The 21264-nt window shown below is 43.8% G+C and overlaps 1 long non-coding RNA gene across 1 annotated transcript in view; it reads right to left on the bottom strand.

Annotated features, from left to right (window-relative positions):
* Positions 1-20389, bottom strand: part of LOC138452577 (uncharacterized) — a 116114-nt gene extending 95725 nt beyond the window's left edge. The window contains exon 1 of the long non-coding RNA XR_011260228.1: positions 20273-20389. This is a non-coding gene — a long non-coding RNA (uncharacterized lncRNA). The remainder of the gene's footprint in view (positions 1-20272) is intronic.
* Positions 20390-21264: the final 875 nt, after the last annotated feature.

Consider the following 21264-nt stretch of genomic DNA (forward strand, 5'->3'; position numbering starts at 1 on the left):
TTGTCCTTGGAAAGGTGACCCGTTGTCCGAACATAACTCAAGGGGAAAACCATGGGTAGCAAATATCTTGTCCAAGGCCAGGGTGGTGTGATCGGTGGCCTGGGACTCGACCAGTTCCACCTCTGGATATCGGGACCATTGGTCAGTCACTGCTAGGAAGTGTAGTCCTCTTCCGGTTGAGCCAAAGTCGGCATGTTCTGTTCCCCAGGGTGAATCGCTCCTTGCCATGGACTGAATCGGGGGTCCCTTCTCCGCCGGGCTCGTTGCTTGGCACGGGATGCAGGCCCTTACATACTCTTCCACTTTCTTTTCCGATTCAGGGAACCACACTTTGAGTCTGAGACGTGCCTTCATTCTGGTCATCCCTTGGTGTCTGTTGTGCGCCAACTGAAGGACCTTCGGCACGAGTGACCTGGGGATCACAATCCGGTGCCCTCTCAGCAGGAGACCATCGGCAGTCACGGACAGCTTGTGTCGTGCGCCCCAGAGCAATTGTAGGTCCCTTTGCGTTTCTGCGTTTCTTCGGGCATTATTCAGAAGGAGTTCCCGCCATGCTCCTGTGGCTACCGCCCCCTTTACTCTCAGAAACGCCTCGTCCGAGTTCGATTCGCTGGCAATTTCCTGTCTTGTCAAAGCAATGGGAAGCGCCGACTCAACAACCATGTGAATGGTGTCCGTACAGTTTGCAACCTCCGTAGTGTCTCTGGGTCTTCCTGTGCCGGGGTGGCGAGACAAATAGTCTGCAGGGTTGTGCGTGCCTGGGCGGTATACCAGTTTCACCCCGTACTCCATGAGGGATAGCATCCACCTCTCTATCCGAGGTGGCGGTTTGGACGAAGCGCCAGCCAGGATGGGTAGGTGGGGTTTGTGGTCCGTTACCACAACAACTGGTTTCCCCAGAATATATAATCTAAAATGTTTACAGCCCCATAGTATTGCGAGGGCTTCGCGTTCAATTTGGGAATATCTTCTCTCTGTGTCTGTCAGAGCCTTGCTGGCGTATGCAACGGGTCGAATGGATCCCTGTCGATCCGCCTGCACGAGAACCGCCCCAAGTCCCACTGGACTGGCGTCCACTATGATTTCGGACTCCCGGGCTGGGTTGAAATACGCCATGGTGTCTTGTTCAGACAGGGCGTCCTTGATGGCCGTGAATGCTCTCTGTTCCTTGCCGGTCCACGTCCATGCCACTTTGTTCCTCGTGAGTGCTCTCAGGGGTTCGGAGAGAGATGCTAAGTCTCGAATAAACCGCCCACAGAAGTTCACCATCCCTAAGAAACTGCGGACTTCTGCCGGGGACGTGGGAGGTGACGCTTCTCGAATGTCTCTCACCTTCTCAGGGTCAGGGGATATGCCTCCCGCATGGAAGACAAATCCAAAAAATTCCAGGCTGTCCTTCAGGAATTCGCACTTTTCTTGGTGCAGCGTCAGGCCAAGGTTGTGGAGCCTTTGAAAAGTGTTTTCCAGGCGCTTGATGTGCTCAGCTTCAGATTTGGCAAAGACTAGGATGTTGTCTGACATGTTTATTACTCCTTTTAGTCCGGACAGAGCCCCCCAGATGGCATTTTGGAAGACTTCTGCCGGCGAGGAAATTCCAAAACTGAGCCTTTTATATTGGTACAGTCCTTCGTGTGTAGTAAAGGTTGTAATATATCTAGACTCAGGGTGGAGCTCCAACTGGTGATAACCCGCTCTCAGGTCTAGTTTCGAAAAGAATTTCGCACCCTGAAGTTCACCAACGATGTCGTCCAGAGTGGGAGTAAGATGACGTTCTCTTTTTATGGCTAGATTTGGAAGTCTCATGTCCACCCAAATGCATACAGCCCCAGGCTGTTTGGGCTTTGGAGCCACTACAATGGGAGAGACCCACGGGTTGGGCCCTTCCATCTTTTCAATGATATCTCGTTCCACCAGGTCTTGTAGCTCCTTTTCCACCTGAGCCCTCAGATGAAACGGTATGCGACGATGTTTCAGCGCTGTTGGTCTGACTGACTCGTCAATGTGGAGCCTCAGTGGCTCCGCCTTCAGTTTCCCTATGCCCCTGAAGAGCTTCTCAAAGCGTGTCAGCAGGCTGTCCAGATCTGTGTGATATACAGCAAACGTGAAATGAACCAGGTCGAGTGCTTCAGATGCTGCGCAGCTTAAAAGAGAGTGCGGACTGACGTTGGTTACAAAAAACCTCGCTTTGATGCTGTTTTGACCATGGGTCACTGGGGCTGCAAATACCACTTGGATGGGTAGCGGGGTATCTTCACCAAAAGTGTATATCTGGGCTTTGGAGGGCGACAGGGTGGGTGGGCCTGCCAGTGCGTTGTAATGTCTGTCCGCCAGTACACAGACTGAAGCTCCCGTGTCAATGAGGACTGGGGTGGGAATCTCTCCAATGTCCACAGTACATATGGGCCTTCGTCTGGTGCCGGGGACATTTGCAATGCTGGAAATGAAGAAAACTTCTTCCTCCTCTTCTTCCTCTTCTTCGGCAATGTTTAGGCCGTGCACGTCCTGTTCAAGGGAGGATATGCCCCTTGCCGTGCAAGCGCCTCCTCTACCGGCCCTCTCTGGTCCTCTGCTTGCTGCTACGGGCATGGCGGCCCTACACATCCTTGCGTAATGCCCCGGTATCCCACACCTGCCGCATGTTCGTGATTTGGCTGAGCTTTCGCCCCTGTGTGGGAGGTCATATCCACAGTAGGAGCACGACTGAGGTGTACCTGAAGTCGTGGGTCCTTCACCCTTCTTCGGTGTCCATCTGGCCTTCCCAGGTGTGAACCGTCCGACTGCTAGAGCCTCCTCCTCATTCTTGGAATGTGTGGCCGCGTCCATTTTCGATCCTCTGGCCTCCGCCAGCTCATACACTCTTCCCATGTCCAGGATTTGCCAGAGGGTCAGCCCTGGTTCCCTCAGGACTTGTCTCCTCAGTTTTCCTGAGCAGCAACCTTGCAGCAGTTGGTTGCGGACCATTTCCTCTTCATTGACCCACCTGCAGGAGCTCGCTAGGTGTCTCAAACGGGCACAAAACTGGTCCAGTGACTCTTCGCTTCGTTGTTTTTCTGCCCCCATGACAAACCTGTCGAAGTCAACATTGGCCAATGGTAGGAAGTGATCCCGAAGTGCTTGCTTGACAGCGTCATACGTTGCCACAGGAATGTCAAGGGAGTCATATACTTTCTGGACTTCAGTGCCTGCAGAGTACATCATGATGGCGATCTTTGCTTCGTCTTCAGTCTCCCCTGAGGCTCTGAACATCATTTCCAGTCTTTTGACCCATGTGAGCCATTTTGGGCCAAGTTTAAATGGGGGCCCCGTAGTATCAAATTCGGGCATGGGAGCCAAAGTGGTGCGCACTCTGCGGGGTATTGGGGCAACGGCGCCCTCATCATCGGTTTCTTCACCCATCACGATAGGTACTCACTGTATTGTCTTGGCAGGCTGACGGATGATCCAACTCCCAACTGTGGCAGAGTTTACCTGTTGGCTCTTCTGCCTCTTTTTTTTTTCCTTTTGATGTCACAGCCCTGGTTCAGCTGGGCTGTGAAGTGTCCAAAAATTACTGCAACTGCTTCCAGCGGGCAGATGGCGCACGAGCCGCAACCACTGCGTGTGTCGTCGTAAGTGAGCACTCATAATGGCCGCCAACTGTTAGAGCGGGTCCGCGACTGCGGAGTTGTGCTTCGTTTCGCCGGTGTCGTCGGAAACGGGAAGAACAGGTCCGATCCCGCCTCGTCGCCAATTTTGTATGTGCTGGAGTCGGCCTCCAGCCGTTACACACGCACACAATCACACGCACCCATGCATGCAAGGACTACACGCCGGAGACGTGTGATGGCTCCGGTCTCCGGCGCGAACTGCCGGGCACCGCCTTTATTAAACTAATGCGCATGCGCGAGCCCCGTGGCTGCCCGCGCATGCGTACTTGGTGTACGGAGTACACAACAATCCCCCTACTGGTCAATACAGGGCCTGTCGCTGATCCCAACGCCATCCAACCTTACCTGCACAGTGATGTTGCTACATAGTAATTTAAAAAAAATGCTGAATATAGTCTGGAAATCATTAAGATACACGTTTTTGCCAGAGTACGACTCTGGTTATCGAGTCAAAGGCTGTTCAAAAATCTATAAAAAGAGCATAAAGCCCCAGATTCTATTTCACCCTTGCTCTTTCATTTGATAGATCCATTAATCTCAGATTATCCATTGTTGTAGACCCTTCCCTAAAGCATGTTTGGAACCTATCTAGGAGTTGTCCTGTATCAACCCATTGATAGGGTTTATCCTGTACAAATGATGCAAACATTTCCCCTGTTATATCCAGCATAGAAAAAAGTCTATAGTTCCCATGATCACTACGGGCGCCCTTCATATAAATAGGCACCAGGATTGCCGTTCTCCATGACCTGGGTATATTTCCTTCTTGAAGTACCTTTCGGAACAGAATCTCAATAATTGTAGTCCACCTTTCAGGGTCTTTCTTTAAAACAACACTGGCTAGACCATTGGGACCTGGTGCTTTCAATGCTTTTAATTGCCCAATCTTCCATATTATTTCATCTCATTCTATTTGCACAGTAGCAGCATATGTTACGAGATTACGTTCAATTATTTTAATGCCTTCAACATGCTGGAAGTTTAGTCTTAAATATTTACACCATTTGTTGAATTTAAGATTCTTCTATTTGTTTCCTTTAGCTTCCCCCAAAAGTTGCCATATGCCTTTGGTATCCCGTGATTTTAGAGTGCTGACCATCTTTTGCCATGCTGCATTTCTAACTACATTTTTATATTTGTTTTTTATTATCGTAATAATTAGGTGGGCACCAGTAGCATCTATTATACTCGATTTGACATGACGAATGTCTCTGTGCGTGTGTCTCTTATGGTCTCTAATAGTCTTATCATACATCATTGCCTTTTTTTTACTTTGCATTCTAAACTTATCACTCCATGTAATGCTACTACAATAGAAAATATCCTCTGACAGTTCTCTATCTCATTCATATCTAGAGATTCTAATTGTTGATATATCTCCAGGCCAAGGTCACCCATAAACCTACAGGCTCTCCTAAGGTCCTCATTTGACCAGGAAATACAATTTCCCACATGATTAACATTTACAGCTCCTATTTTCTCCTGAGCACAACACACCTTACCATTGGCAATGGAAATTGAGAGCGTAGCGTGATCACTAGGGTTATCAGACTGGATAGACATCCTTTTAACTAAATGTAATAAATCACAATTCACACAAAAGAATTCGAACGTAGCTTTCTTGTCACCAAGAGCCCACTTATATTGCCCTGGGAAATCTTCCATATGCGGCCATTTAACATTCTTAACTCCCATTAATTTAAGAAACTGATCCAAGCTCTTCCCTGTTCATTTGGAGTATTCTGTAGCATGGTACTTTTCCTTTGCACTGCCATCGTCTCCTCGTATTCATAGTCACAAACACAGCAGGCATTTATGTCGCCCTCAAGTAATACGTAATCGCCATTGTCCCCCATAATCCAATTCGTCAGTATCTCAGATAGTCAAATATAGCCTTAGTTAGTGCGCCGCCCGGCGGGTCGTAGATATTTAGCACTAACAACCTCCCACTTCCTTCTGGGCCCAGCCCTCCCACCTCAACTGCTTCAATGTTATCCTCACATTGTGAAATATTTCATCTTTGGACAGAATAAAAAACCCATATATCAACCAACATGCCCCCAAAGGGTCTACCACATTCCCCCTTCTTTGCCAAAGTCTGAAAAACCTGATCACCATCTATATACCATTTGTATAGTAACCAACATTCCTGCAACATGAAAATGTGGTTTTCAAGCAGCAGTTTCAACGATTTCTTAGCACCAAGAAGACGGCTATACCCCCTGGTGTTCCAAGACATTATCGATAGCTCTAATGTAGGTAGTGAAATCGTGAACCACTTTAGTACTCATTTTACTTCTTCCAATGATGCACCTCCAGCAGTCATTATCTCTTTCTCACTAGTAGGACATAAGCCACTTCTTAAAAGCGTGATGCCACTATTAAGGTCAAAAGGATCATGTGCATCCTCATCAATTTCCAACTCAACACCCATCCTTAATATGTTGTCACAATTCTCCCGAATCATAGCGGCTGTATCACTACTGCTGCAGTGACATTCGAGTTTGCACACTGAAGTGATTCAACGAACTCAGTCATCGGACTTCAGAACCTGTAGAGGGTGAATCTGTTGTAATAAATACAGCACGTCCGAGCGGTTGACCCTTTAGTCTCTATTTAGTAAATGTAGTTGTTTCATACTACATGTCTTGCTGTCTTCTTCGGCCTTAAAGGAATGGTGTGGTCAGACATATTATTGTCCCTATGGTTCGGCCATATGTTTTTAACCATCAGTCGATCGATCGTACAAATATTTCCTATGCACCTTACCAGAGTTTTCATCTCTTGAACACAAATGAAATCAGGCAGCAGGGTGCGGCCATCTTGTGATAATCTTATCACTTGCCGCATCGCCCTGGGTGACCTGGGTGACCTGCCTTTGCAGCACTAAATCATACCCCCGCCCCTGAGCCTGACATAACCAAATCATTGATATTCTCCACCTCTCTCCCTGACGTTCCTGGGCAGCGTAGCCAAACGAGCACAGTCGTCACCTACGCGACTTGCCGCAGAACCCGAAAAACAACACACATGTCTCACAGCACAGCGCGTCACAATTAGGAATATGAAACTGTACTTTAAAAGGAAACAGCAAGACTGAACAATTGGTAAAGTACATTTATGTCACATTACATGTTTTGAGAACATTTGGTGTCTGACATATTCAATCAAAATGGGACTTTTTTCTTTGCTCTCGATCCGCAAATCCGCAAATGTTTATTGTGAGTCACGCGCTGTTCCTTTTTGGTACACAGGGTGTTCGTTTTGGGTAAATGAAGCACTTTGGTTGCACAGTGATTTGCAAGGCTGGTGCATCAACTTGGCACTAGACAACCGTAAAGGCTGTTAGGTTACTCCTAATCGCTGGTACAGCGTAAGGGCATATTGGCCCTTGTCGATCGTCCCAAAAAATAGTCAAGTAAATCCAGTGATTTACATGTAGCTGCAGCTGGCGGTTGAAGAATCCGTGGGTTGGGGTCTGGAATAGATGACAATCGCAGAATGGCAGGATGTACCTGTTTGCAAAACATAAAAATAGAAATGTGTCTCAGTAGCCGATCTTTATTACAATTAATCATTTTATCTATTAGTGCAGAGGTGACACAATGTTAACCGAGAGAATACAAGGTGGAATATCAAAGTACTTCGCTATTTGCTTTTGCTTCCAAGGGTAGTGCAATGGAGTATGTTTACCTCTAAACGTAATGCGTAAACTGAGGCAACAATTTGAGGTGCACACATAATGTAATGATTTATTAGTGTTGAACCAGGGGGAAACGAGTGGTGGTCTACATGTGTGTCGATGCTGGCCTGCCCATGTGCCCGGTAGAAAGACCAGTACACAAAGGTTGTACCAGCACATCATTGCAATATGCCACACAGAACGAACAAGTACAATGGGGGTCATTACAACCCTGGCGCTAAGGGATTACCGGTACCGGTAAAGGTACCTGTACCGGTAATCCCTTAGCGCCCAATTCCCATAACGGCGGCTGGAACCAGCCGTTATTGCAGGGACCCGCAAAGGGACCCTGGCGATAATTACGGTACCGCAATTTGCGGTACCGTAATTACCGCCTTTCCCCATTCCCATTATGCCCTATGGGGCAAAAATGGGAATGGGAAACGGCCATGTTGAAATGGGGAAGTACCGCCCCGCCAACCTTAGAATGGGGTGGTACTTCCCCATTTCACCATGGCGGACTCGTTACAATACCGGCAGCAACCAAAGTGCTAATAGCGCCATGGTTTAGCGCCGGTGTTGTAATGAGGGCCAATGTAACCCAGCAATAACGGTCAGCTATTCGTATTTGGACTAGTTCTGGTATAAAATCGTCTAAAGAGAAACTTACATTATATTCAGCATTTCCATTCTCTCGGCGTAATGCAGACCACAATGCAGACTCTGTTCGTGTCAACGATTTTTCATAAAATGAACTTACATGTAACTAGGTCCAGTTTTGGAATGGACAACCTTATCATATATTACCTTATTACACCCCTCCTTCAATTCAATCCCTTTCGGAATGGTCCATGTCTCTCAAGGTCAAAAAACAATAGAACCTTATACTGTGTGTGCGACGTGTGGGCCTCCCCAGCTCCCAAGCAAAAATTCTAAGCTGGTGACCTTCACTCACAATGAACATACATTCGTAGTTTGCAACATCCTGTGTCAACGCATCCATGAGAACTTGAATTTTGAGGCACGGGCCCTGGAGGAAAAAATTGGGGGCTGTCACTGCTCGCTGTTCGTGGCGCTGCTGAGGGGTAGGGGAAACTTGCCAATGACAGAATGCGCCCTACTCCAAAATTATAGTCGATTAAACACAAAAACAGAGTCAAAGTGTGTCTAGTAATAGGCCCACCTCTGCTTATGTCACGGCCTCCTACCCCATGGCATGTTTTCACAGTCAGTACTTCTTGCGTGCCTATTAGCTTATGTAGCCTAGGTCTCATCCCTTTTGTGTGACGAGCAAATATTCAGCTGTTTGGGGCTATGTATGGCAAGGCAACTGCCAAAACCCAAAGATTCTTACACACTGTTATCCATCTGGCACTAACACGATAAATGAAGGTCCCACAGTAGCTCAACTAAACTGTGAAATGTGAAAGCACTGTTACATTGTATGTCAATCGTAATAATTGTACAATTTTTTTTTTTAAAAGGACTAAGAGGATAGATTTCATTTATTTGGACACTTTATAAAAAAAAAAATTTTGGCAAAAATAAAAACAGATGGTAGTCATTTGTACCGGGATTTGAACTGTTAAACGAGCTCTGCTTGGGTGGACATGGCACGTTGGCAATGTTTTGTGACAATGTATGTGTGCTCCGAACAGATTTGCGCGCAGTTCCATGAGTATGCATCTCTACGACATTAATAATAAGATATTTCACAAAATCGAATTCCATTTCCTCATATACTGGTTTGACCACCCATTACTTGCGTCTTTTCGTAAAGGCCATAGTGTAGCGAAGCATCCCTAGGTTTCCTGTAGTCCTAGATTGTTCACGGCCTACATTCTCGTTATGCGCTAATACCGATAGTAATGTCCTATATTTCATGCCTCCGATGCCGAAATGCAATCTCTTTGGCCTGTACTTTAGGCACATATTGTGGAACACCTCCAAATCTCCTGGGTGACAGAATTCTGTGAGTCCCTTCAGATTTCTTAATAGAGTTTTATAAAACACAATCTTCTCAAGGTCTTTGTGTGGAGGTGTAGATGGAATCAAACACTTCTTCTTCCGTGCCTGCTCTGGGGACAAAGGGCCATGTTCACATTGGTGGAAATGGTGGTTTTCTGTCCAGTGGTGAATGTTGGAACAGTGGTGCATTAGTGACCACCATTTTTCCAGTAGAATTTGCACAGACCCATCACATGTTTTGGAGCTCCACCAAAGATGGTTGCTGAAAGACTGGGACCACTGTGAAATACTTTCCAAACATTTTTTTTTCCCTCAGCTGAGATTTTTTTATTGATTGATTTGGCAACATGCCATACATCAAATTGATGTTTAATAGTTGGAAACTGCTCTCTCATTGTCTTGGCTATTGAAACGTGTCTGTCTGTGGCTATGAGGTCGATTTGCAATCCCTTTGATTGTAGATATTCCTGTGATTTTATAAAACCAAGTTTATCCATGGCCACTGAGGATTTACATTCGGACACCTGCACGACCCCCGAACTCAATATTTTCTTACTTTCCATGTCCTGAAAATGGTATGTGCAGTACTTAGCAGAAAATCCGGGGCTGTCACACTGTCAATCGCCGGCTAGCCTGAACCGTTTGTCGGAGAATGTACTTTGAATAGACAAATGTTCAATGTTCCAAGCTTCTCTAATGGCAGGGAATAGATAATCACGTTGGTATTTGTAGTACTGCGTTTTAGAAATGAAATGGAGTCCCACAAACTGAAAGAAACTGGATAACTTCCTAGAGCGACTGAAAAGTAAAGCTGCTGCACACAGTAGATTGCCAGCTGGCAGTTTCCCCAACATCGTTTGAGCGGACCATGAAAATGTTTTATGTAACTTTTGAGAGGTGGCATGTATTTTGAGGTTACTTCCTTGTGTTAGATGAGTCATATTCACCAATGGATTCCCACATACATCCCCATTCACTGAATGCACACATTTCAACATCTTTACAATCTCCATCAAGCTGCTGTCAAATACTATGTATTTGGCCTCTTTTATTACACTGTCATCCTGCATCACTGTTGTTTCAGACTGAACCGTTGTGGACATATCAGCCAAACTGGACATACTATAGTTGATATCTTTGTCTAGTTCGTCGGTCGATAGTGTTGATGCTTCAGTCTCTGTCATTTCAACATCTGTTACTTGACCATGGATAGGAGAAAACATCAATATCGACTGCTTTTTGGGGGGCATCTTTTTGGCGGGTGTCTTTTGTGTCAAGTGCTCTGCGAGTAATGTAAAACTATCTTCTATACATTCAGTTTCATCTTCATCTGGAGGAGCAGTCGCATTGTAGCAATGGTCCAAAAACACTTTGCTGGATTCGCCGGTCACATTAAATTCATTTTCTGGCCATTGTAAAAGGTATCTCGACTCTGAACACGCTGCACCTCAATTAATAGTTCCTCCATGGTGAAAACAGATTGGCAAGCAGCATCTCTCATTTGTGACACCTGTCTGTGTCTGCATAGTCCGTACTCCATCGGGCAACTACAGGACAGATAGGAAAAGGGATGTTCATTGTCAATCCAACATACAATATCGTACAATTTACATTAAAAAAGCATATAATGAAGGCCTCAGCACAAAACAATTGCTAAAAATATAAACTGTTTATAACTAACCTTATTTTTTTTTTTTGTTTAAAACCTTCTTTACTCTAACATCACCATCAGCAAGCTGGTGTACTGACTCGGATCTGCATGCCTCCCATTCAATATACTGATCTTGTAAACATCCCTAGAAAAGAGTATCCATTCTAAATAAGTCATTTGCATTACACGTAAAATTAGACCGACTTTCTTTCATTAGAGGGTTTTATCAGTACCTCTGGCTCCGGATCGACTACAAGGTCTGGCTCCGGATCGACTACAAGGGAGGATGTAATTGTAGAGGACGCTCAAGCAACTCCCTGAAACACAGTACTTGCATTAGTATGGAGTAAAATACTGGAAAATGAACAAACACTTTGGGGCGATGACAAAGGTACATATCAATAGCAAACCACAAATGAAACATTGGGTAAAACAATTACACGATATGTAAATATGATCAGATTATCTCGTTCGATGGGACTGTCAGTACCCATACATCCGGATTAAATACAAGGGATGTTGTAATTGTAGTGGACACTTCAGCATCTCCCTGAAACACAGTACTTGCATTAACAAGGATGAAAATATCGGAAATTGAACACACACTTTTGAAAGGCGACAAAGGTACATATAAATAGCAAACCACAAATGAACCATTGTATAAAAGAATTACACGATATCTAAATATTATCAGATTATCTCAATCGATGGAACTGTCAACATCCATACATCTGCATCAACTACAAGGGATGTTGTAATTGTAGAGGACGCTCCAGCATCTCCCTGAAACACAGTACTTGCATTAGTATGGATTAAAATATTGGAAACTGAACACACACTTTGAAAAGACGACAAAGGTTTATATCAATAGCAAACCACGAATGAAACATTGTAAAAACGAATGACACGATACGTAAATATGATCAGATAATCTGATTCGATGTAACTGTCAGTACGCATACCTCTGGCTCTGGATCAACTACAAGGGATAATGTAATTGTAGTGGATGCTTCAGCATCTCCCTAAAATACAGTACTTGAATTAATAAGGATGAAAATATTGGAAATTGAACACACACATTGGGACGTGGACAAAGGTACATATCAATAGCAAACCACGAATGAATCATTGTGTAAACGAATGACACGATACGTAAATATGATCAGATTATCTCAAATTCCATGCATAAAACAATTCTGGAACAGAATATGTAAGTAAGATTACCTGATACGCTCTCAAAGTGGTTGATGACTCCAGGCAAGACATGGATGTTGAATCTTGATGCTTCATATTCGGTGGATAGTCATGGAGTTGTAAAGGGAAAGTATTATTTGATTTAGAAATGCTAATATTAAAAAATGGCATGTAAGGAGACTGAATACGAGAAAATTATGCTTATGTAAATGCATAATATAGCATAGTTATCTGTGCCCATAAATCAATTTTCAATGAGTGTTCTAAAAACAAGGACTGATGTTTAGCAAAATGGTCATTCTTTAAAAAGCTATACAATCATATAAATATCGAAAGTATTATAAGTGACATTTACACCTAAAATACCAATCAATCCATTTGGTTACCTGCACACTACCGCAAGGCCTAAAGCTAAATCCGGAAGCATGACTCACCTGTGGTGGCATGTGAACGAATAAAGTCGGAATAGCATTTGGGAGCAATTTTTGAGTCGTTCTCAGTTGATTCTTCTTTGTGTACATGAATGTGTCTTACATATTCGGGGTAAAGTGCAGGCTGCAGATGCGGTATCGATCACCCCTCTTGTCCTCCAAGACTTTTTTGACTCTACTTTCAAGCTCTGCCGGTGGATATCCGCAATATCTGACCCATTCTCTTATTCGATCTACAGTTTTAAGGAAATACATGCATTGTAGTGCCTTCAGATTTGTCATGGGTCTTTGAAGGGCAACCGAAAATCAAACCTGCAGGCATTTTTGTAAATTCTGCAAAATAAAGGTCAACAATATTCGAAATTTATTTTGCATAAAAATGTGAGAAAGAAGGAATTAGACCATACATTGTTCAATGCACGCTTTCTTTTGGGCACCACAGCAAAACCAGTGCAGCGTGGGCAGTTGTATTAAAGGATAATTTTCACAAACAATTCATTGATGTGACGAAAATCAGAACATGTTACTCGTCCCTTGAATGTACTATCGTGCATGAAAAGGAAACATGCTTATATTATAGACACGGTCCGCGAAGGAGGCAATTAGATGCCAATTGACACTGATGAAAATTGATATATCGATAACATAACAAAAAAACTCAAGTCAATAGCAATGAGACCAATGAACATAGCACTACTGAGTACGTTACTTCAAAATAGATAGAAATTTACAAATTAAGGAGTTATGGTTAGGATACATGCCCTTACCTTGACCAACAAACAGTTAGATTCAGCAAGCAGAGTAGTTAGTGGCAGGAGAACAGGGAGATGTTCACAGGTAGCACTTTACGAGTTGACTCGAAGCGGTCTCAGAAGTTCACAGATAGCACGACGACGAGCAGATTAGCATCGGTCACCAGGGTTCTCAGGTAGCACGTTCATGAGTTGAATTGCAGTGCTCAAAGATGTTCTCATGATAAATATCAAGTGGTTTATAAAGAATTACAAAAAGGGGTGTGTTTGTGAATTAATGACATGTATATGTTGTGGTATTATGTGGATTGCAGGGGTGCGGCCTGCTTCAAGGGGGGCCTGCCTGGAGACACAGGGTCTGAGGAGGCCATGTGAACAATGACCCCTGTACGAAAGATAGCTTTGAAGTGTACATGGTCTTTGGCACCTTGGCCGTTTGTGCCCCTGACAGCACCCCTTGGCTGCGCACATCCACTGATGCGAACTGCCTTTGATAGTGGAGGGGTGATGGATGGGCCTGGGGCGTGCAGACAAGGCACCGGAACACTGCTGATTGGAGACACACTTATGTGGATTGCAGGGGCGTGGCCTGCTTGAAGGAGAGCCTGCCTGGAGACACAGGGTCTGAGGAGGCCATGTGAACAATGACCCCTGCGCGAAAGATAGCTTTGAAGTGTACATGGTCTTTGGCACCTTGGCCGTTCGCGCCCCTGACAGCACCCCTTGGCTGTGCACATCCACTGGTGCAAACTGCCTTTTATAGTGCAGGGGGGATGGATGGGCCTGGGTCGTGCAGACAAGGCACCAGAACACTGCTGAATGGAGACACACTTCATTCACTTAAAAACTGAAACAACCATTGATAAAAAATATGTTGTGTCTTATTTTGTTTCTTATTTTGATGGCACAAAACTACTATGCATTGTAAAGGTCTGGTTGCAGCACAGCGAGGGAAAATCCCCTGTACTGACCGCTATCACTGGGGAAAGTTTCTCTAATGCCACCAACGACACAGGCGGGTATTACTCGTCGAACGCGGTGTCCAAGCCTCCCATGAAGCCACCATGTAAAAGAACGATAGGCCACCAGCCGGTACCACCTGTGAAAGAGAAAGATACAAACTGTTTTTAAATGACCAAGATAAGTGTATTAAAGCTTAGTTGTCAATAACAATTCTTGTTTCCAATGGCATTTTTGCCAGAACAAATGCTAACTAGACACTGCACAATATTGAACGACTTTTATATGACTATTACTAGAAAATTACAAGACTAAATTGATATGACAATGATATATTGAAGTTACAAGAATATAGGAGACAACCATGAAATAGTAGTGGCCTAATTGACATCACGACCAGAGTATACTTACTTGTTACCTGGATTACGAGGGCGAACTGTTGCGCAAAGTTTGTGCATAAGCACCATCAAAAACTGTCACCTCGGTAACTCGTTGTGGCCATGTCCTGCCTTCCGATATGTAGGACAAGCATCCAGAGTTTTCTCGGCAGCAGCAGTTCTCCTCCTCGGTTGGCATTAGCGCGCACCGATTGCAGGTACACCAGGTGGAGACGCTGTCAATGTGACTAGGCCCAGGCTCTTCATCTGTTGAATTGTCCTCCCAACTGTTGTCCGAAGCCCCATCGTTTCCGCATTTTTCTCTTTCCAGTAATTCCTCCTCGGAATACTTCGGCTCGTACTGGTAGGGTATTATTGTTGCCATTGTTTGGTAAACAAATGAAAATAATTTATAGCGATGTACTGGTATCTGTTCACACGGGCTACAAGCAACGAAGGTAGCTGACCAGAGCACAGAAAAGAGTCACAGAATACGCAAAGAAATACAGTGAGAGGAATGGAATAGAAAATCTGCTGTTGTGTGTTGTGAAACGGTCTGTTTATACTTATTGAAGAAAGAGGCGTCCGGCCATTTTCATGGCGACACGTCATTAGCTGAAGCGCAGAGAATGTTGACACGAGACATGCTTTGGCGTTGTGAAATGGGCGGTACGCGTCTAGTGTTGTCAGGCTCAGGGGCGGGGGATATGATTTAGTGCCGCAAAGGCAGGTCACCCAGGGCGATGCAGCAAGTGATAAGATTATCACAAAATGGCCGCGCCCTGCTACCTGATTTTGCTTGTGTTCAAGAGCCGAAAACTCTGGTAAGGTGCATAGGAAATGTTTTTACGATCGATCGACTTATGGTTAAAAACACATGGCGGAAACATAGTAACAATAATATTTCTGACCGCACCATTCCTTTAATATCCTTTTTGTTCTCAGGGCCCACTATCCATGTCACTTTTGCATCAGATTTAGCGCACTCAGGGGTTGAGCAATACTCAATGCTAATAACAGTTAGCTTCAATAATATTCCCCCCTCCCCCGCCCAAGTTTCTCTACTTCGACTTCAAGTTCGGTGCTGATATCAGATTTATGCTCATTTAAAAGGAAAGTAGTTAATGTTCCAGCATTCTTGGGCTGACATTTCTTTTTACGACTCTCCTTTTTTTCGCTATTTTAAAAAGGTTTTTCTGTAGGGTGTGATGGTTTATTGACGGCAGCAGTTTCCTGATTTACTGGAATTAGCTTTTTAGTATTGCGGCTCATCTGCTGTCTCTGTGCTAATCTTCTCTGTTTTTGGGATAGAAAGAACTCAGAGGACTCAGATACTGCCGAATTAGCATCTACCAATAAGAGCATAGGCGGGTTATAGTTGACATTTTCGGCAACACTTGCTGAAATTGACAAAATGTTTACTGGTCTTCCTCTCCCATTGTTAGTTAAGGCATTTAAGCCTTCAGGTGTGGCAGAGGGCAGATTCAGTATTTAGGGGTATCACAGTTTTTTTTATATTTTCATGAATTTTACCACATCATTTTAGTAAAATTGTCATTGCTAATTGGATGGGGGTCATAAGGGATTGTATTTCTACAAAGGGTTCCATTATTGAGTCCCCTACCACCAATTCTTCCACTGAGTCTGATCATCGAAAAAGGTTTGGGGAAGCAGAAGGTCTGTTATTCTGATCCCTTGTTAGCTCATCAGACGCTCATCTCTACACCAGCCTTGTTGGTTATATTTGGTGGAACTGGTATCTCACCCACTGCAGCTATGCTCTCATGTAATTAAAAAGATGGTTCCAATAGAGAGTTATCTTCAATATCTTCCAAATTTGAACAATCCTGTTCAATATTTCCCCTAGGAGACGGAGAAATAACATTTATCTCAGCCGTAACCGTGTTTTTAATATATTCTGCACCAAGAAAGGGTGACTCTGCTTCTGCATGAAGAAAGGCAGTAATTATACATTTAACACTGTGTCTTTCATGGGTTCCCATTGTGTTGCATGACACTATTTCAGGCAACTCTCTGGGGCACATTATTGTTAATTCGTTCAAGTACCCATGCATGCCTTTTGCTTTTCATAGGTTATATGCCCGCCTTTTGTTTTCTAATTATTGGGCATCGTTGATATCCTTCAGGCAAGAAAGGTAGCACAATGTATGCACACTCACCACAATGTAAAAATATATCAGGCAAGGATTGCCTTTTACATCTCACCTCTCTCCTCTGATCCGCACAGTGTAAGACTGCTACTTGCCGCCACTTCCCAGATAAGCGCGCCTACGCGCTTGCTTCCGTTTATGACGCTAAAAGGCTCCGAAGTCAATCCATGGAGCACTTAGCACACGAAAAGTCTGCAGACCATAGCAATAAACTGCAGAGCCTGCGCCACACAATAAGCACAGGATTCAGACCTCAACTCTCTCCAACAGCACTGCAAGACTGCTACCTGCCATCACTTCCTAGATGTGCCACTATTACATTTTTAAGGAATGGCCACCAAGAAACCTCTGTCTTCAAAAAACCCACAGACATGAACCCCTGCACAGGAAATATTTCCATCCAGGCCAGGCAAGCTATCTACAGCCAGACCATCCGGAACCAATGTATATGTTCCTACATGTAGACAACAGACAATCAAATAGCCACACTCCATAAATCCGTCTTTGCAAAAGAGTCACTCAGACAGACACATTGACACGGAATGTTGGGATTAGAGACCTTTTAAAAGTAACTTGCCTAATTGCATACAAGCGACAGGAAAATCTAGCTCAATCCTTGACCAAAAGGGCTTTTCCACCAGATCAATAACAAACATCACATGTACATACCCGTGCAAGTTAGGAGATGCAAAACCTGCAACACCACTGCACAGATTCTGCCATAGGAACCCATCAGAGCCAAATAGTACATGTACAAGGGAAGTACAACCGCAAATAAATTAATTCAAAGAATTACCCTACATAGAGACGTCATCTTTCAATACAAAACAGAGACACCAGTGGACAATACTGCACACAAGATGGGTGCATACTAGAGGACCTTTTGGGTATTGTTTTGAAAGGTGGTCTATAGAATACCACAAACAGAAGAGCATTAAAGCTCAACTCAGTAGAATGATGTATTATACACTATGGCTAATTGTGAACCTTGGACCATCAAGGCCACCACATCAACAGTGCTAGATGACAAACCTGCAATACCACCAAGAGCTGAGGGGCACTATGGTTCTGACCCCCTAAGGGACTGGCTGAGGACACAAAACAGTAATAATGGCAATCTTAAGTGTGTAAGACCAAATGTTTGGAGCACTATGCTTAGATAACAAGTTTCTTATGTGAGTAACTCCTGCTTGTTCAAAATGTAATTTCTTATTATTGCTAGAACTGTGAATTGTTTTTCAATGTGCACCATTATATCTCTGATCTGATTGCTTATTTATTATTCTGTAGGTGTAGCGGGGTGTCTGAGGACTGCATTTAATACATTCTCTTCCACCAGCCAATAAAGATTTTCTTCTGTTGTTTCTCTGTTAAAGGAATGTACAGTATGGAGATGTTGCTGCTCGTTTTATTCTGTGTACACAATCTGATGAAGAGGTCTGTGGGACTTTGAAAGGCGCTGCATCACATCAGGATATCATTTTAGTGTTACTCCAATAATAGGATAGAAATGTGGATATTGTGTGAACTGGACTAACACAGTGTCAAACCTTTCTTTCTACATGCACCCATCTTCAAAACCATTCTTTCAGGACTCTAGCACTATACCCCTGCACAGCCATCTATCCTCATAATTACTCCTCCCTCTCTCTGATTCATTCATCAATCCCCACTCTTGCATCCAGTCGCCCCCCCCGCACCACTCCCCACACTCTTGTCTCCTTTCCCATTGACATGTGCTATTTCTTCCTAAGTGTGCCAGTGTGCATGAACTCACAACATGTTTTTACCATACAACAGCCAAGACTGCAGACTTAGTCAATGCCTAGCTTTGCATTTCTTTGTTTGCAAATGTTGTGTGTTTGTGGAGTTGGAGGTATTGGGTTGGCTGCCTTTCATGTAAAGCACTGCCATACATTTCATATACCCTGTGGACACTTTAAAAAAAATAAAACATAAACTTGAAATATGTAAACTTCTGCTGCAATAGAATTAATCTTATAGAGTTGGCTGTTTCCATCTTGGCTTAATAAGATGTCTCCTTGACATTTTCGAAATTACAATGTTATCACATTCATAATTAGCGTCTGCTCCCAAACCCACCAACTGAGGTCATGATTGTAAACCCAAACAGCTCATTAAGACGCACGTTTTCTTCAGTTGGTGGAAAAGAAACATCCGTTAATAAGTTAGTTCATTAGTACCAGGTTACAAAGAACCCTTATGAGCTCCAACGTGGACACCGTGGCACGTATCATACTATTGATCCTAGCGTCAACATGTGAGAAAAATAACGAACCTGGTGATTTGTCACAAAAGATTAAATATGTTGACATCTGTCGACCATAATGTGTTGTTAATATTCTAAGGAACGACCACAAAGGGCAAACTTTGCATATTGTTAAATATTATTTTTTTACATAGTCAATACCTGAGCACTTCTGCCAAACTTCCAGTGTGTATGCCATCATTTCATTAATTAGGGTAGCAATTAAGAGATCCCTCCACACTTTTTTTTAACATCGTTATCTGGAATATAAACTACATTTTAATAATGTTGCTCCATGTACATAATTGTTCTGCAGATTAAAACATCTCTGAAAACAGGACATCAGAAGGGTTTGCACTTGTTCTGTCGGATCTATGTGATTACTGCGACCCCCCCAGAAGTCCGACAACGGATAAAGGCGACTCTTTTTTTGTTTTTTTTGTTTTTCAACCCTCTTTACACCACATACATATGTGGGGGGGAGACCTCCTGAAGCTCTCCCGTATTTGTATTATATCCGATACCCCCACAACATATATATGTGGTCTAAGGGGGGGTTGGGGGGATTGAAAAAAAGATCTGAATTTCTGCCAGTCAGGAATCCTGGTGGCGACATTTTGTTATATTTCCGTTCTGTTCCGATTGGGCTATGCAAACTCTGTGCACTTCGTAGTCCCTGCCTAAATCGTATATTGAGGTGGCCAGTATCATTAAAATGAGTTTAAAGCATTCTGGGCCAGATTTACAAAGCGTTTTTCACCCCATTGAAAACTCTTTCTGAGTCATGCCATAGAGCAAGCAACAACCAGGGCCTTTGGTATTCACTATAACACAGTCATCTCTATGCGCCTAGATGTAAGATGAAACGTGCGGAGGCAGGGCATGGTGGTACCCAGCCCCGCATTTGTGCAATGCCTTGCCACTGTCCCTCAGGGAGTTAGAGGATTCTGGAACTTGTAATTCTCATTTTAAAGCATAACCCTGCACTACTCACTTTCAGTAGAGTTACAGTAAACTCGACCAACTACGTGCGCTACTGCTTCCGTCAGTTATCTTTCAATATTGCTAACAGGTGGTTTGTTGATAAGCATGCACTCTGTAAACTAAAAACATAACATAACCGCCAAAAATAGCAATAATTATAGATTAGGAATGCTGAGACATTTTTACCTTCACACACGCTCTCGGGCGTTAGCAGAAGTCCTACTCTTGCATCCCAATATGTCTTGCAGCACTCGTAGGTCTTTCTCAACGAACTTTCATTGTCTCACAGGCCTAATGAAAACCTATCAGAAAGATCATCCTGTCAATCATCTACTGTATTTTACTTTCCGATTAGTGAAGCGGTTATTTGTATACTGTGCGTTCTCACAAAAAAATCATGTTCAGTTGAAGGGTAATTTTGGTAGCAGGTGCATTCTAGGTGCATGATACCAACATAACTGTATCCCCCATACAAAGGAAGGAAGGTGGGTCAAGGTGAGTATAGGCTCCTACCTGTCCATCTCATGGTGCACCCAAGTATGTGGTGACCTCCAGTGCTCAATGAGATCCAGCAGAACTCTACAGACCCCCCTTGCCTCTTACTGGAACACGGGAACCATGGGACACAACTTAGCAAGTGTTGTAGCATAATGAGCCTGACTGATCATAAGTACAAATCAGGCAACACAACTCTTTCCCCAACCCAATAGCTTCTTCCACCACACATCCTACTATCTCCAACAGTGATTTCTGTGCACTTTCTCACATTTTTCATCCCTCCCTTGTATGTACCTACCACCAATGCAACTACCTATGCTCAATGATTGCTTTGTATCCATTTACTTCAAGAAAGAAATTATTAATTTCCCAGCAGATACTATACTTTTTGAAAACCAGCTTGCGAGTATGGATCCTAATAGTGATTGCCATATTTTACCATTTAAGGACTCCTAGCCAGTGAAAAATGCTATGTCACAGAAAGAAAGTATATCCAGGTTGGCTATACCAGGATAGGACAGTGTACAAAACTTGATGCAAAAAACTGCAATGACACACAAAGAATATATGGCTAGACTGAGCCATCAATGTAAGCCAGTCTAGTAGTAACATGTCATTCCAAAGTAAGAAACTAAATGCACGCTGACACCATAGTCCAAGCTAGCCATGCAATAACAATT

The sequence above is a fragment of the Ambystoma mexicanum genome, chromosome 4p, assembly GCF_040938575.1.
Source record: "Ambystoma mexicanum isolate Mex_15411 chromosome 4p, UKY_AmexF1_1, whole genome shotgun sequence".
NCBI classification, from domain to species: Eukaryota; Metazoa; Chordata; class Amphibia; order Caudata; family Ambystomatidae; genus Ambystoma; species Ambystoma mexicanum.